General features: G+C 41.3%; 1 long non-coding RNA gene across 4 annotated transcripts in view; it reads left to right on the top strand.

Moving 5' to 3' along the window:
• The window catches only part of LOC118967049 (uncharacterized), a 66,240-nt gene that overhangs the window by 30,291 nt on the left and 20,175 nt on the right, over nucleotides 1-15,774 (top strand). Inside the window, exon 3 of one of the 4 annotated variants that reach the window (XR_005053823.2) lies at nucleotides 2,920-3,055. The exons of 2 other annotated variants lie outside the window; for them this stretch is intronic. This is a non-coding gene — a long non-coding RNA (uncharacterized lncRNA). The remainder of the gene's footprint in view (nucleotides 1-2,919; nucleotides 3,056-15,774) is intronic. One more of the 4 variants, XR_005053824.2, reaches the window with a different exon arrangement.

Raw genomic sequence — 15,774 nt, 5'->3', positions numbered from 1 at the left:
AAAGGGGGCAGAGTCAAAGCAGCTCAGACACCGAATGACTGAAGCTTAATTCTGCTGCAGCAACTCCAAGAGCCCATGTAAAATGCTTCAGCCACCCCAACCAGGGAACAAGGGGGCTAAAGGATCTAAACACCACCTCCAATCAGGCCGTGGCTAAAGGCTGCTCCGAGGGGAATGCTCGTTTCCAGGTACTTCCAACCTGCCGTGTGAGTGGGAAGCATAATCCAGTGGCACAGGAAAAAAAAAAAAAAGCCCTCAAGTAATTAAGGGCAGGTACTGGCTGCTGAAGAAAGTCAGTGTGCCGACAGCGGCGAGGGCGAGGACAACCGCGCAGAGGGTCAACAGCCCCTGCCCATCGGACGCTCCGTTCCCCATGAACGCGCACTCCCCTCTGCGGCCTCTGTGTCTGTCGCAGGACTGGGGGCCGGGGAAGGGTGGTGAACACCATCGGACACCACCGCCACAGGGGTGCCGCCTATATTCTAGCAGAGAAAGCACATAAACCACCAAGTAATGTGACTACAAACTGGGAGAGATGATTTAAAGGAAAGAACTAGGGTGCTATAATTAAGAATAATCAGAGTGGATTTAGTGTGGTCAGAAAAACAGATTCCAAACTAAGGGGGCAGATCCTTTCTCTCCAGGTAAATGGAAGTTTACAGAGACTCAGTCAGACTCTGGGTGTTACCATCAAACGCGAGTCACGATGTGGCCCCCCACCTCAGTCCGCTGGGGCTGCTCTGACAAAAATACACAGACCAGGTGACTTAAACATGTATTTCTTACAGTTCTGGAGGTTGGAAAGTCCAAGATCAAGGCACTAGTGGGCTCGATACCTGGCAAAAGGCTGATTCCTGGTCACAGACGGCCAGCTTCTCCCTGGGCCTTCAGGCGGCCAAAGCGACTGGGGAACTCTCTGGAGGCTCTTTCCTCAGGGCATGGATCCCATCCATAAGGGCTCCTCATGACCTGGTCAGCTCCCAAAGGCCCTTCTCCAAATATCTTCACACTGGGCATTAGGTCTCAATATATGAATTTGCATGGGGCACATTTAGTCAACAACACTGTCATTCCTCTAAGACATGGGCACCCAGTCCCAGTCAAAGATGGCTATAGTAATATCAATGCAAATGACGAGGATATTGAATGGCAGGATTACTGGGTAAAGTTCCAGTAAGAAGATAGCATTATCCATCCAGCACAACCAGCTTCCTGTATACTTCCAACATCATACCTCTTCAAAAATCTTTCAAGCAGACCACAACCACCCTCCCTAACCCTAAGTGAAAGGTATACTTCTGAATGTCTTAAAACCAAGGATCAGCTCTTAAAGTCTACACGCTGATCCCATGTGAATGAGCCTTGAAACCTGAAGTGAAGTTATGCTAGTTTAACACCCATTGTCATGTGCAGCTTTCTGAAGATAAACTATGACTGCACAGGACTTCAAATGGGTAACCACTGTTGCCTGAAAGATATGTCTTCAGTAGCCAAGCAGTGACCCTTAAGCCAGATGAAACACTACCAGGTTATTAAGAAAAGTTTTGCTTTCAAAAAAAATGTGAGCTGACATGTTTAATAAGCATACTAGGAAAGAGGCAGTAGGGCTGCTGCAAAAAAAGAACCTCAGCCATGACCTCCTTCTGGGTGAATAAAAATCAGCTGTATTACCAAGACGGGCCAAGGTATGCTGAAAGCATCAAAATCTCCTCTTTCACAGAAAGAGATTTCATTGCTCTGTGGCTAAAACCCAATTTCTTCCTGTATCCTCAGAGGGTCCCTTTAACTTTCCCAGTAGTAGGATGACTCAGAAGGTTGCAGATCAGCTTCAACATGTTTGTTCTTAAAACAGAAATAGACTCAGAAACACAGAAAAGAGATGGTGGTTTCCATGGGAGAGGAACATGAAGGGGTAGAGTAGATAAAGGGGATAAAGAGGCACAAAAATATCAATTATAGTATAAATTAATCACAGGAATGAAAGTCCAGCATAGGAAATATAGTCAATAACATTGTAATGTGCTTCTGTGTTGACAGAAAGTAACCACACTTACCATAATATAGATAACTGCTGAACCACTACACTCTATACCTGAAACCAATACAATGTTGTAGATCAACTACACTACAATGAAAAATATATTTTTTTATGGAGGTTCCTCAAAAAACTAAAAATAGAAATACCATTTGACCCTGGAATCCAACTCCTTGGAATATACCTAAAGAATACAACTTCTCAGGTTCAAAAAGACATATGCATCCCTATGTTTACTGAAGTACATTTTACAATAGCCAAGATATGGAAGCAACATAAGTGTCCATCTGTACATGAATGGATAAAGAAGATGTGGTACATATATACAATGGAATACTATTTAGCCATAAGAAAGAAACAAATCCTACCATTTGCAACAACATAGATGGAGCTGGAGGACATTATGCTCAGTGAAATAAGCCAGGTGGAGAAAGACAAATGCCAAATGATTTCCCTCATTGGTGGAGTAAAACAATGAAGCAAAACTGAAGAAACAAAATGGCAGCAGACTCAGAGACTCCAAGAATGAGCTAGTGGTTACCAAAGGGGAGGGGTGTGGGAGGGTAGGTGGGAAGGGAGGGAGAAGGGGACTGAGGGGTATTATGTTTAGTACACATGGTGTGGGGAATCACAGGGAGAACAGTGTAGCACAGAGAAGGCACATAGTGAATCTGTGGCATCTTCCTGCACTGCTGGACAGTGACTGCATTGGGGTATGGGTGGGGACTTGATAATATGGGTAAATGTAGTAACCACATTGTTTTTTCATGTGAAGCCTTCATAAGAGTATATCAATCATACCTTAATTAAAAAATTATTTCCCAATTGTTTGTTGCTAATATTAAAAAAAAAGATTTAAAAATATATATATATATTTTTTTAAGTGTCTGTTCTCACTAAATATCAAGGATAAGGTTCAGCTCTGCCTCTTTTCATCCCCCATGTGCAAATCTGGGACTCCTGGAACCTGTCTGTGAAAGCCTGTATGTGGTGGGAGACAACACAGAGCCAAGGAGACTGGTAATGAGACTCAACTCTACCGCTTCTAAGTAACCTCAGGCTTGTCACTTAATCCCTCTTAGGCTCAGTTTCTTCATCTGTAAATATAAATAATGCAAATATTATTGTAGAGATGGAGCAAATTTGCCTAGTTTGTTGTCTACTGTAAAAAGTTATACTCTGAACATTTTGTCAAATAAACATTAAGACTGGAGGACAACCATTTGGAAAAACATTGCATTTATTTCTAAAAGAATTCTAACAATACTTCATTTTCTTTCTGCTATAAAATGAAGTCTTTGGATTTCATATGGGTAGGGATCCACCTGTCTTTATTCAAGCCCACCACATGCAGCAGACCTTCAGTGCTCTCTATTGATTCCTGCCTCCACTGTCTGCCTGGATATCACATATCCCTGTGTGGTAACCAGCCTCTAAGCCAATCTCCAATGATTCTTGTGTCCTGCTGTTCACGCCCTTGTGTATTCATCCCACGTGGACTAGCACTGACCTAGTCAATAGGCTGTTGTGGAAATGATAGTGTAACTTCCAGGGCTGGTTCACAGCAGACAGTGCACTTTCAGCCTTGCTCCCTCTTGGGTCACTCATTCTGGAGCAACAGAGGCCACGTCAGAAGGACACGCAGCAGCCCCAGGTAGAAGTTCACATGCTGAGGAGCTGAGACCTCCTGACCAGCAATAATGTGCCAGCAATGTGAGTGAATCACCTTGAAAGCAGATTCTCCAGTCAGTCAAGCCTTCTGACAGCTACAACCAGGGCCATCTTCATAACTGAAATCTTTCTGTGAGCCAGAAGTAGGAAAGCCACTCCAAAATTCCCAACCCACAGACACTGTAGAAATACAAAAGTTTATTGTTGCCTTAAGTTACCAACTTTTGAAGTGACTTGTCATTTGGCTAATGATAACTAGTATGGCATGAAAATTTCATTCCTTCAGATAGCCACCATCCAAAAGACAAACAAGAACAAATGTTGGTGAGGTTGTGGAGAAAGGAGAATCCTCCTACACTGCTGGTGGGAATGTTAACTAGTTCAACCATTGTGGAAAGCAGTATGGAGGTTCCTCAAAATGCTCAAAATAGAAATACCATTTGACCCAGGAATTTCACTTCTAGGAATTTACTCTAAGGATGCAGTAGCCCAGTTTGAAAAAGACATATGCACCCCTATGTTTATCACAGCACTGTTTACAATAGCCAAGAAATGGAAGCAACCTAAGTGTCATTCAGTAGATGAATGGATAAAGAAGATGTGGTACATATACACAATGGAATATTTCTCAGCCATAAGAAAAAAACAGATCCTACCATTTGCAACAACATGGATGGAGCTAGAGGGTATTATGCTCAGCGAAATAAGCCAGGCAGAGAAAGACAAGTATCAAATGATTTCACTCATATGTGGAGTATAAGAACAAAGAAAAAACTGAAGGAACAAAGCAACAGCAGAATCACAGAGCCCAAGAATGGACTAACAGTTACCAACGGGAAAGGAGCTGGGGAGGATGGGTGGGAAGGGAAGGATAAGGGGGTGGGGAAGAAAAGGGGCATTATGATTAGCATGTATAATATGGAGGGAGGGGCACGGGGAGGGGTGTGCAACACAGAGAAGACAAGTAGTGATTCTACAGCATCTGACTACACTGATGGACAGTGACTGTAATGGGGTTTGTAGGGGGGACTTGGTGATTGAGGGAGTCTAGTAAACATAATGTTCCTTATGTAATTGTAGATTAATGATATCAAAAAAAAATTTCATTCCTTCAACCAACGAGAGCAATGCTTGTTTTCTATCAGTCGTGAAGGATAAGTTTCAATGGTACAAAGCAGTTCATAATATACTTGGTATTTGAAGTGACATAAAAGTCATATAAGAGTGCAAAGGTCATGATTGCTCTATCCTGTTCCTCAAGGCCTTGTCAGAAGGCAGAAAGCATTAAATAGGATATTTATTTCCAAACATTCATAGCCCTATTAATATTTTTAGTACCAAAGAATAATACATTTTCCTATCTTTGCTATGATTTTGCACTAAATTCTGCCTCTGTCTGTAGAAGTAACACAACTGCAAGTCCAAATACCAGATAAGTCATTTACTACCTACATATACTTGGAACAATTTCTTAGCATTTCTGAATCTCACATTCCTCTTCTGCAAAATTTAATGAATTCACACTATACTGAATTGTGGAAATTAGGGATATAATTCATGACACAAATTATATGTTTCTGGAGTAGAAGAGAATAACACCATCACCTCCAAAACCAAGCTAAAAGTTCTTGAATTAGATAATGCCTTTGCTTTTGAAATTTGCAAAGATTAAATCGGTTGCTAATATTCATTGTAAGCGAGGCTTGAGAAGTAGGTCTCTTTTACCCACAGTGGTTAAGAATATAATTGCTGTAACATTTCTGAAGGATAATGTGTCAAAAGCCATAAGAGATGATGCCCTTGACTCAGCAATTCTGTATCTAAAAATTCATCCTAAAGGAAATGGTTGAAAAGTGACCCAAAATGTAAAAGATATTCTTCACAGGACTGTCCAAATTAATGAAAACTAGAAATAACTTAAATTTCCACCAATAGGGAATTGGTTGATCTAACCAAAACTGAATCTAACTCTAAAGGGGAACCTTTAGTATTACATAGGCTGGCTGTCTGAGAAGATGAGTTAGACAGAGACTTCTGGTTAAAGTTTGCTGACGTGAACATGTGTTTTTCTTTTTTCTTCCTCAAAGATCCATTTAAATAATAGCCAAAAAATGGAAATGGTATAATACCATTACAGAAAGGAAAATAAGATGATGGCATAAGTGGATAAGGGATTTCAAGAGCTTTCTGATAGACATAAGCAGCGTGTTAAAGCTCGACTATAAGATGAATGAAAATTAGAAGTAAAGAGTAGAAAATCTCTGAAACTTTTGGGACTCAGAGACTAAAGGAATAATGAAGAGGGAAAGGAAGGCATGTAAATAAAAACAAGGGAGTAATTTAAAATCTCTATTCACTGTAAAAACCTTCTATATTCACAAACTACAATCTTAGCACCTGGCGTATGACTACATTTCTTCTCCCAGATCCCTAACCACTCAACCCAAAGAGATTTCCTTGTTGACCACCTCCCAGATCACTCTATAGATCTTTCTTCCTTAAACATAAGACAAACTAGATTTTCAAGAAAAATATGCATCATTAAAAAATATGATGTACACAAGTAAAAAGAAAAATTGATTCTAGATGAAAAGAGGTTTTAAGGAAGAAAAGATATCATTTAAAGTCCCTAATTGATATCCTCTAAAAAATTCATGAAGTTATTACTTTCACAAAATGATAACAACACAATATTGTGGAAAGGAAATATCATAGAACATGAAAGAATTCTTCACTATTAAAACTATGGTTGCAAGTGCTAGAAGATTTTCTGAATTTTGTTCAAAACCCAAAGGCAGTCAAATGATAGATTAAATATTTGAATATTAAAATGTTTAAACAGCTGCATGAAAAAATAAGCAGAGTCAAAAGAAAAATTCTAAACTGGGAGAAAATATTTGCAACATATATCACAAATGAGAGCTAATCTTCCTGGTACCTGAACCACTTTTTACTCTCAGGAAGAAAAAGAATAAACCCAATAGAAAAAATGGGAATAAAGAGTTCAAAAAAGAGAAAGGCAAATAACTCTGACACACATGAAAAGAACTTCGACTTCACTGTAGTAAAAGAAACACAAATTAAAATAACACTGAGATGCCATTTTTTACCAATGGAGATTGCAAAAATCCAAAAAGCTGACATACTCAGTTGGCAAAACTGATGAGAAACAAACACTATCATACATTCCTGATAAAAATAGAAAATGGTACAGTCCCCTGGAGGAATATTTGGTAAAAACATAACAAAATTATATATGCATTTACCCTTGGACTCAGCAATCTCACGTCTAGGATTCCATGTGAAAATGCAATAACCCAACTACAAAACAATATACATGCAAAACTGACTCACTATAGCATTATTTGCAAAAACAAAATATCAGAATCAATCCAAATGTACATCAGTCAAAGACTGGTACAACAAATACAGTGCATCTACCCAGTGGAGAACAGTCTCTAAGCATTGTAATGGAATGACTTCCAGGGGATATTATTTAGTGAACAAGCAAGGTACAGAACAGTATATATGTTGTACTACCTTCTATATAGAAGTGAGAAATTAAGAATGTCTGTGTGTGCATGCATGTATGTGTGTGTGTTTGATTAATTTTGTCAAACAACAGTCAAGAATATAAGGACTAATGAAATGATTGCCTTGAGGGGAAGATGGGAATGGAGTGGGACGGAAGAAAGATTTCTTTGAGTAATGATTGTTATGTGTGAACTATGTTTATCAGTTAAGGTTTAGTCAGGAGATAAAAGCACACACCAACAATATGAATAGAAGGAATTAACATAAAGAATTGTTAACTAATTGACTGAAAGGGTAGAAAGAGCACAAATATATCAAGAGGGCAGTAACTGCAGGAAGCAGCTACCACCTTTAGGGCAAGGAGAACAATTAGAAGATGCTGGAATTACTAAACTTTAGAAATGATGTAACTTTAGAAGAGCTCTGCTAAGCTGAAATGGAGTGCTGGCAGCTCAGGTGTGCTGGGGTCCGAGTTCAAAGACAGAACCAATGAGCTGGTCCTCTGGGGGAAGCTGGTTCTATACGTATCTGAAAACTGCATACTGGATTTAACTGCTTGTATGGGAAAGAACTTGTGCTCAGGAGTGGAAAAACATGTCTAGGGTGGCAAGCACAGGAACGAGAAGCAGATAAGGAGCCCCACAACGTAAAAACACGAAGGACCAAGTTCCTTCTTCCTTATCCATCACAAGGTCTCGCTCTAGCGCCCCCTTTGGAAGATCACAGCAGCGAGCCAGCTGGAAAAACAGAAATGAGGGCAGCAGAGCCCCAGCCCAGCATCACAGAGCTGGCTGCAAAAGGCTGATGGATAATAGCTTAATAACTGATGCACCATATAAATATTTTATATATTCGAAGAGTTAAATTTAAAAAAAAGAAAAGCAAACCATAAAATTACACACCAGAAACAAATGAACCAAACTATATAAAATCAATAACCAGGAGGAGCCAAGATGGCGGCGTGAGTAGAGCAGTGGAAATCTCCTCCCAAAAACACATAGAGCTATGAAAATATAACAAAGAAAAATCTTCCTAAAATAGAGACCACAGGACACAGGACAACATCCAGACCACATCCACACCTGCAAGAACCCAGCGCCTTGTGAAGGGGGTAAGATACAAGCCCCAGCCCGGCGGGACCCGAGCGCCCCTCCCCCCGGCTCCCGGCGGGTGGAGAGAAACCGGAGCAGTTTTTTTTTTTTGGCGAGCGCTTTTTGGAAGCCTTAGAGGGACGGGCCCCCGTTGCTGGGGAGGCAGGGTGGCGGGACCGGTGAGGAGGTGCCTGGGAACGGCGCCGGAGGACAAAGAATATCCCGCGTTTCTCCCTGCGAGACCTGGGGGCGGGTGCCTGAGACCGGTGCCTGAGGACGGAGGAGGTCGCGCGTTTTTCCCCTTTTTTTTTTTTCTCTTTTTGGCAAGCGCTTTTTGGAAGCCTTGAAGGGACGGGGACCCCAGTGCTAGGGAGGCACGGTGGCGGGACTGGTGAGCGGGTGGCTGGGACCGGCGCCTGAGGACAAAGAATATCCCCCGTTTTTCCCTGCGGGACCGGTGGGCGGGTGCCTGAGACCGGCACTTGAGGACAGAGGAAATCGCGCGTTTTTCCCCTTTTTTTTTCTCTTTTCTGCGAGTGCTTTTTGGAAGCCTAAAAGGGACAGGGACCCCGGTGCTAGGGAGGCAGGGCGGCGGGACTGGTGAGCGGGTGCCTGGGACCGGCACCTGAGGACAAAGAATATCCCGCATTTTTCCCTGTGGGACCGGTGGGTGGGTGCCTGAGACCAGCACCTGAGGACGGAAGAAATCGCGCGTTTTTCCCCTTTTTTTTTCTCTCTTTTTGCCAAGTGCTTTTTGGAAGCCTTGAAGGGACAGGGACCCCGGTGCTAGGGAGGCAGGGCGGCGGGACTGGTGAGCGGGTGCGTGGGACCAGTGCCTGAGGACCAAGAATATTGAGCGTTCCTTCCCTGCGGGACCGGTGGGTGGGTGCTTTTTGGAAGCCTTGAAAGGACAGGGACCCTGGTGCTAGGGAGACAGGGCAGCAGGACCAGTGCGCGGGTGCCTGGGACCGGCACCTGAGGAAAAAAAAAAAAATCGCGTGTTTTTTCTTTTTTTTTTCCTTTCTGTTCCCTCTCTCATTGTTGCTGTTGTTGTTTTGGTTTGGAGAGTGCTTTTTGGAAATCTTAAAGGGGCAGGACAGGTCACTTAGACCAGAAGCAGGGAATCTGGGGATCTCTGGACACTCTAACCCCCTGGGCAGCAGGGAGCACAGAGGCCCCTTACGGAGATAAATAGTCTCCTGGCTGCTCCCCCTCTAACGGGGCTCCACCATTTTGGAGGAACAGCCCCAGCCAGGCCAAGCCCACAGCAACAGTGGAGATAAACCCCAAAGCAACTGGGCAGGAAGCAGAAGCCCTGTCTGCGCACAGCTGCCCAGCACAAGCCACTAGAGGTCGCTATTCTCCCAGGAAAAGGCTACAAACCAACAAGAAGGGAAGCTCTTCCAGCGGTCACTTGTACCAGCTCTGCAAACTATCTCTATCACCATGAAAAGGCAAAACTACAGGCAGACAAAGATCACAGAGACAACACCTGAGAAGGAGACAGACCTAACTAGTCCTCCTGAAAAAGAATTCAAAATAAAAATCATGAACATGCTGACAGAGATGCAGAAAAAAATGCAAGAGCAATGGGATGAGATGCAGAGAAAAATGCAAGAGCAGTGGGATGAGATGCAGAGAAAAATGCAAGAGCAGTGGGATGAAGTCCGGAAGGAGATCACAGATGTCAGGAAAGAGATCACAGAAGTGAAACAATCCCTGGAAGGATTTATAAGCAGAATGGATAAGATGCAAGAGGCCATTGAAGGAATAGAAGCCAGAGAACAGGAACGTATAGAAGCTGACATAGAGAGAGATAAAAGGATCTCCAGGAATGAAACAACACTAAGAGAAATATGTGACCAATACAAAAGGAAAAACATTCGTATTATAGGGATACCAGAAGAGGAAGAAAGAGGAAAAGGGATAGAAAGGGTCTTTGAAGAAATAATTGCTGAAAACTTCCCCAAACTGGGGGAGGAAATAATCGAACAGACCATGGAATTATACAGAACCCCCAACAGAAAGGATCCAAGGAGGACAACACCAAGACACATAATAATTAAAATGGCAAGGATCAAGGACAAGGAAAGAGTTTTAAAGGCAGCTAGAGAGAAAAAGGTCACCTATAAAGGAAAACCAATCAGGCTAACATCAGACTTCTCAACAGAAACCCTACAGGCCAGAAGAGAATGGCATGATATACTTAATGCAATGAAACAGAAGGGCCTTGAACCAAGGATACTGTATCCAGCACGACTATCATTTAAATATGATGGTGGGATCAAACAATTCCCAGACAAGCAAAAGCTGAGGGAATTTGCTTCCCACAAACCACCTCTACAGGGCATCCTACAGGGACTGCTCTAGGTGGGAGCACCCCTAAAAAGAGCACAGAACAAAACACACAACATATGAAGAAGGGAGGAGGAGGAATAAGAAGGGAGAGAAGAAAAGACTCTCCAGACAGTGTATATAACAGCTCAATAAGCGAGCTAAGTTAGGCAGTAAGATACTAAAGAAGCTAACCTTGAACCTTTGGTAACCACGAATCTAAAGCCTGCAATGGCAATAAGTACATATCTTTCAATAGTCACCCTAAATGTAAATGGACTTAATGCACCAATCAAAAGACATAGAGTAATAGAATGGATAAAAAAGCAAGACCCATCTATATGCTGCTTACAAGAAACTCACCTTAAACCCAAAGATAAGCATAGACTAAAAGTCAAGGGATGGAAAAACATATTTCAGGCAAACAACAGTGAGAAGAAAGCAGGGGTTGCAGTACTAATATCAGACAAAATAGACTTCAAAACAAAGAAAGTAACAAGAGATAAAGAAGGCCACTACATAATGATAAAGGGCTTAGTCCAACAAGAGGATATAACCATTCTAAATATATATGCACCCAATACAGGAGCACCAGCATATGTGAAGCAAATACTAACAGAACTAAAGAGGGAAATAGACTGCAATGCATTCATTGTAGGAGACTTCAACACACCACTCACCCCAAAGGATAGATCCACCGGGCAGAAAATAAGTAAAGACACACAGGCACTGAACAACACACTAGAACAGATGGACCTAATAGACATCTATAGAACTTTACATCCAAAAGCAACAGGATATACATTCTTCTCAAGTGCACATGGAACATTCTCCAGAATAGACCACATACTAGCTCACAAAAAGAGCCTCAGTAAATTCCACAATATTGAAATTCTACCAACCAATTTTTCAGACCACAAAGGTATGAAAGTAGAAATAAATTCTACAAAGAAAACAAAAAGGCTCACAAACACATGGAGGCTTAACAACATGCTACTAAATAATCAATGGATCAATGAACAAATCAAAATAGAGATCAAGGAATATATAGAAACAAATGACAACAACAACACTAAGCCCCAACTTCTGTGGGATGCAGCGAAAGCAGTCTTAAGAGGAAAGTATATAGCAATCCAGGCACACTTGAAGAAGGAAGAACAATCCCAAATGAATAGTCTAACATCACAATTATTAAAACTGGAAAAAGAAGAACAAATGAGGCCTAAAGTCAGCAGAAGGAGGGACATAATAAAGATCAGAGAAGAAATAAACAAAATTGAGAAGAATAAAACAATAGCAAAAATCAACGAAACCAAGAGCTGGTTCTTTGAGAAAATAAACAAAATAGATAAGCCTCTAGCCCAACTTATTAAGAGAAAAAGAGAGTCAACACAAATCAACATAATCAGAAATGAGAATGGAAAAATCACGACAGACTCCACAGAAATACAAAGAATTATTAAAGACTACTATGAAAACCTATATGCCAACAAGCTGGAAAACCTAGAAGAAATGGACAACTTCCTAGAAAAATACAACCTCCCAAGACTGACCAAGGAAGAAACACAAAAGTTAAACAAACCAATTACAAGCAAAGAAATTGAAACAGTAATCAAAAAACTACCCAAGAACAAAACCCCGGGGCCGGACGGATTTACCTCGGAATTTTATCAGACACACAGAGAAGACATAATACCCATTCTCCTTAAAGTGTTCCACAAAATAGAAGAAGAGGGAATACTCCCAAACTCATTCTATGAAGCCAACATCACCCTAATACCAAAACCAGGCAAAGACCCCACCAAAAAAGAAAATTACAGACCAATATCCCTGATGAACGTAGATGCAAAAATACTCAATAAAATATTAGCAAACAGAATTCAACAGTATATCAAAAGGATCATACACCATGACCAAGTGGGGTTCATCCCAGGGATGCAAGGATGGTACAACATTCGAAAATCCATCAACATCGTCCACCACATCAACAAAAAGAAAGACAAAAACCACATGATCATCTCCATAGATGCTGAAAAAGCATTTGACAAAATTCAACATCCATTCATGATAAAAACTCTCAGCAAAATGGGAATAGAGGGCAAGTACCTCAACATAATAAAGGCCATATATGATAAACCCACAGCCAGCATTATACTGAACAGCGAGAAGCTGAAAGCATTTCCACTGAGATCGGGAACCAGACAGGGATGCCCACTCTCCCCACTGTTATTTAACATAGTACTGGAGGTCCTAGCCACGGCAATCAGACAAAACAAAGAAATACAAGGAATCCAGATTGGTAAAGAAGAAGTTAAACTGTCACTATTTGCAGATGATATGATACTGTACATAAAAAACCCTAAAGACTCCACTCCAAAACTACTAGAACTGATATCGGAATACAGCAAAGTTGCAGGATACAAAATCAACACACAGAAATCTGTAGCTTTCCTATACACTAACAACGAATCAATAGAAAGAGAAATCAGGAAAACAATTCCATTCACCATTGCATCAAAAAGAATAAAATACCTAGGAATAAACCTAACCAAGGAAGTGAAAGACTTATACTCTGAAAACTACAAGTCACTCTTAAGAGAAATTAAAGGGGACACTAATAAATGGAAACTCATCCCATGCTCATGGCTAGGAAGAATTAATATCGTCAAAATGGCCATCCTGCCGAAAGCAATATACAAATTTGATGCAATCCCTCTCAAATTACCAGCAACATTCTTCAATGAATTGGAACAAATAATTCAAAAATTCATATGGAAACACCAAAGACCCCGAATAGCCAAAGCAATCCTGAAAAAGAAGAATAAAGTAGGGGGGATCTCACTCCCCAACTTCAAGCTCTACTACAAAGCCATAGTAATCAAGACAATTTGGTACTGGCACAAGAACAGAGCCACAGACCAGTGGAACAGATTAGAGACCCCAGAAATTAACCCAAACATATATGGTCAATTAATATTTGATAAAGGAGCCATGGACATACAATGGCAAAATGACAGTCTCTTCAACAGATGGTGCTGGCAAAACTGGACAGCTACATGTAGGAGAATGAAACTGGACCATTGTCTAACCCCATATACAAAGGTAAACTCAAAATGGATCAAAGACCTGAATGTAAGTCACGAAACCATTAAACTCTTGGAAAAAAACATAGGCAAAAACCTCTTAGACATAAACATGAGTGATCTCTTCTTGAACATATCTCCCCGGGCAAGGAAAACAACAGCAAAAATGAGCAAGTGGGACTACATTAAGCTGAAAAGCTTCTGTACAGCGAAAGACACCATCAATAGAACAAAAAGGAACCCTACAGTATGGGAGAATATATTTGAAAATGACAGATCTGATAAAGGCTTGACGTCCAGAATATATAAAGAGCTCACACGCCTCAACAAACAAAAAACAAATAACCCAATTAAAAAATGGGCAGAGGAACTGAACAGACAGTTCTCCAAAAAAGAAATACAGATGGCCAAGAGACACATGAAAAGATGCTCCACATCGCTAATTATCAGAGAAATGCAAATTAAAACTACAATGAGGTATCACCTCACACCAGTAAGGATAGCTGCCATCCAAAAGACAAACAACAACAAATGTTGGCGAGGCTGTGGAGAAAGGGGAACCCTCCTACACTGCTGGTGGGAATGTAAATTAGTTCAACCATTGTGGAAAGCAGTATGGAGGTGCATCAAAATGCTCAAAACAGACCTACCATTTGACCCAGGAATTCCACTCCTAGGAATTTACCCTAAGAACGCAGCAATCAAGTTTGAGAAAGACAGATGCACTCCTATGTTTATTGCAGCACTATTTACAATAGCCAAGAATTGGAAGCAACCTAAATGTCCATCTGTAGATGAATGGATAAAGAAGATGTGGTACATATACACAATGGAATACTACTCAGCCATAAGAAGTGGAAAAATCCAACCATTTGCAGCAACATGGATGGAGCTGGAGAGTATTATGCTCAGTGAAATAAGCCAAGCGGAGAAAGAGAAATACCAAATGATTTCACTCATCTGAGGAGTATAGGAACAAAGGAAAAACTGAAGGAACAAAACAGCAGCAGAATTACAGAACCCAAAAATGGACTAACAGGTACCAAAGGGAAAGGAACTGGGGAGGATGGGTGGGCAGGGAGGGATAAGGGGGGGGAAGAAGAAGGGGGGTATTAAGATTAGCATGCATGGGGGGGAGGGAGAAAGGGGAGGGTGGGCTGCACAACACAGAGAGGACAAGTAGTGACTCTACAACATTTTGCTAAGCTGATGGACAGTAACCGTAATGTGGTTGTTAGGGGGGACCTGATATAGGGGAGAGCATAGTAAACATAGTATTCTTCAGGTAAGTGTAGATTAAAAATTAAAAAAAAAAAAAAGAAAGAAAGAAAAGGGGGATTACTCCTTAACAGGATAAAACTATTGGTAAATCAAAGATCAACGCATGCTTTAAATATCCTTAATGTTGATCACTTAAAGGGTGTCAGATGATCAGCTATGGAGGTACTCTTTTCTGATAATATTCCTTTCTCTTAATTAAAAAAAAAAAAAAAAAGCAGTTACTGTGTGCTGACCTCCAATGAGTTCTGCACAGTGGCATAGAGGGCATGTCAAAGTGTGGGCAAAGGGTCTGTTTGTTTCTACGCAGAAGATCAAGGCCTAGCTTGGATACCCAGAAAATGAACTAAGATACGATATGAGGAGGAGCTTCCGGCATCAGCACTCTCTGGAGGACTCGTGCCGGGGGATGATCATCAAAAAGCCTCCACAGGGATCCAGACGATGCTGCGGTTGTGGCTGCATCCAGCCCACCATCTCCTGGACTTGCCATAAGAAGGAGGAGGGAGATGTCTAGGCTGGCATGTGCATACAGTGAGACAACGAATTTGACTGGATCTGTACTGTTGGAACTCAACCAGGAGTTGGGAGGGGTGCAAGTTGTAGCACCCCAAAATCTCATGACTATAGACTATCTATGGTTAAAAGAACATATGGGATGTGAACAGATCCCAGAAATGGGCTGCTTTAATTTGTCTGATGGTTCAAGTACAGTTGGAAAATATCCATCATATCATAGATAAATTTT

This window comes from Manis javanica, chromosome 2, assembly GCF_040802235.1.
Source record: "Manis javanica isolate MJ-LG chromosome 2, MJ_LKY, whole genome shotgun sequence".
Taxonomy (NCBI): Eukaryota; Metazoa; Chordata; class Mammalia; order Pholidota; family Manidae; genus Manis; species Manis javanica.
Note: the sequence above shows the minus strand (reverse complement) of the source record. Positions and strands in the feature narration are given on the sequence as shown.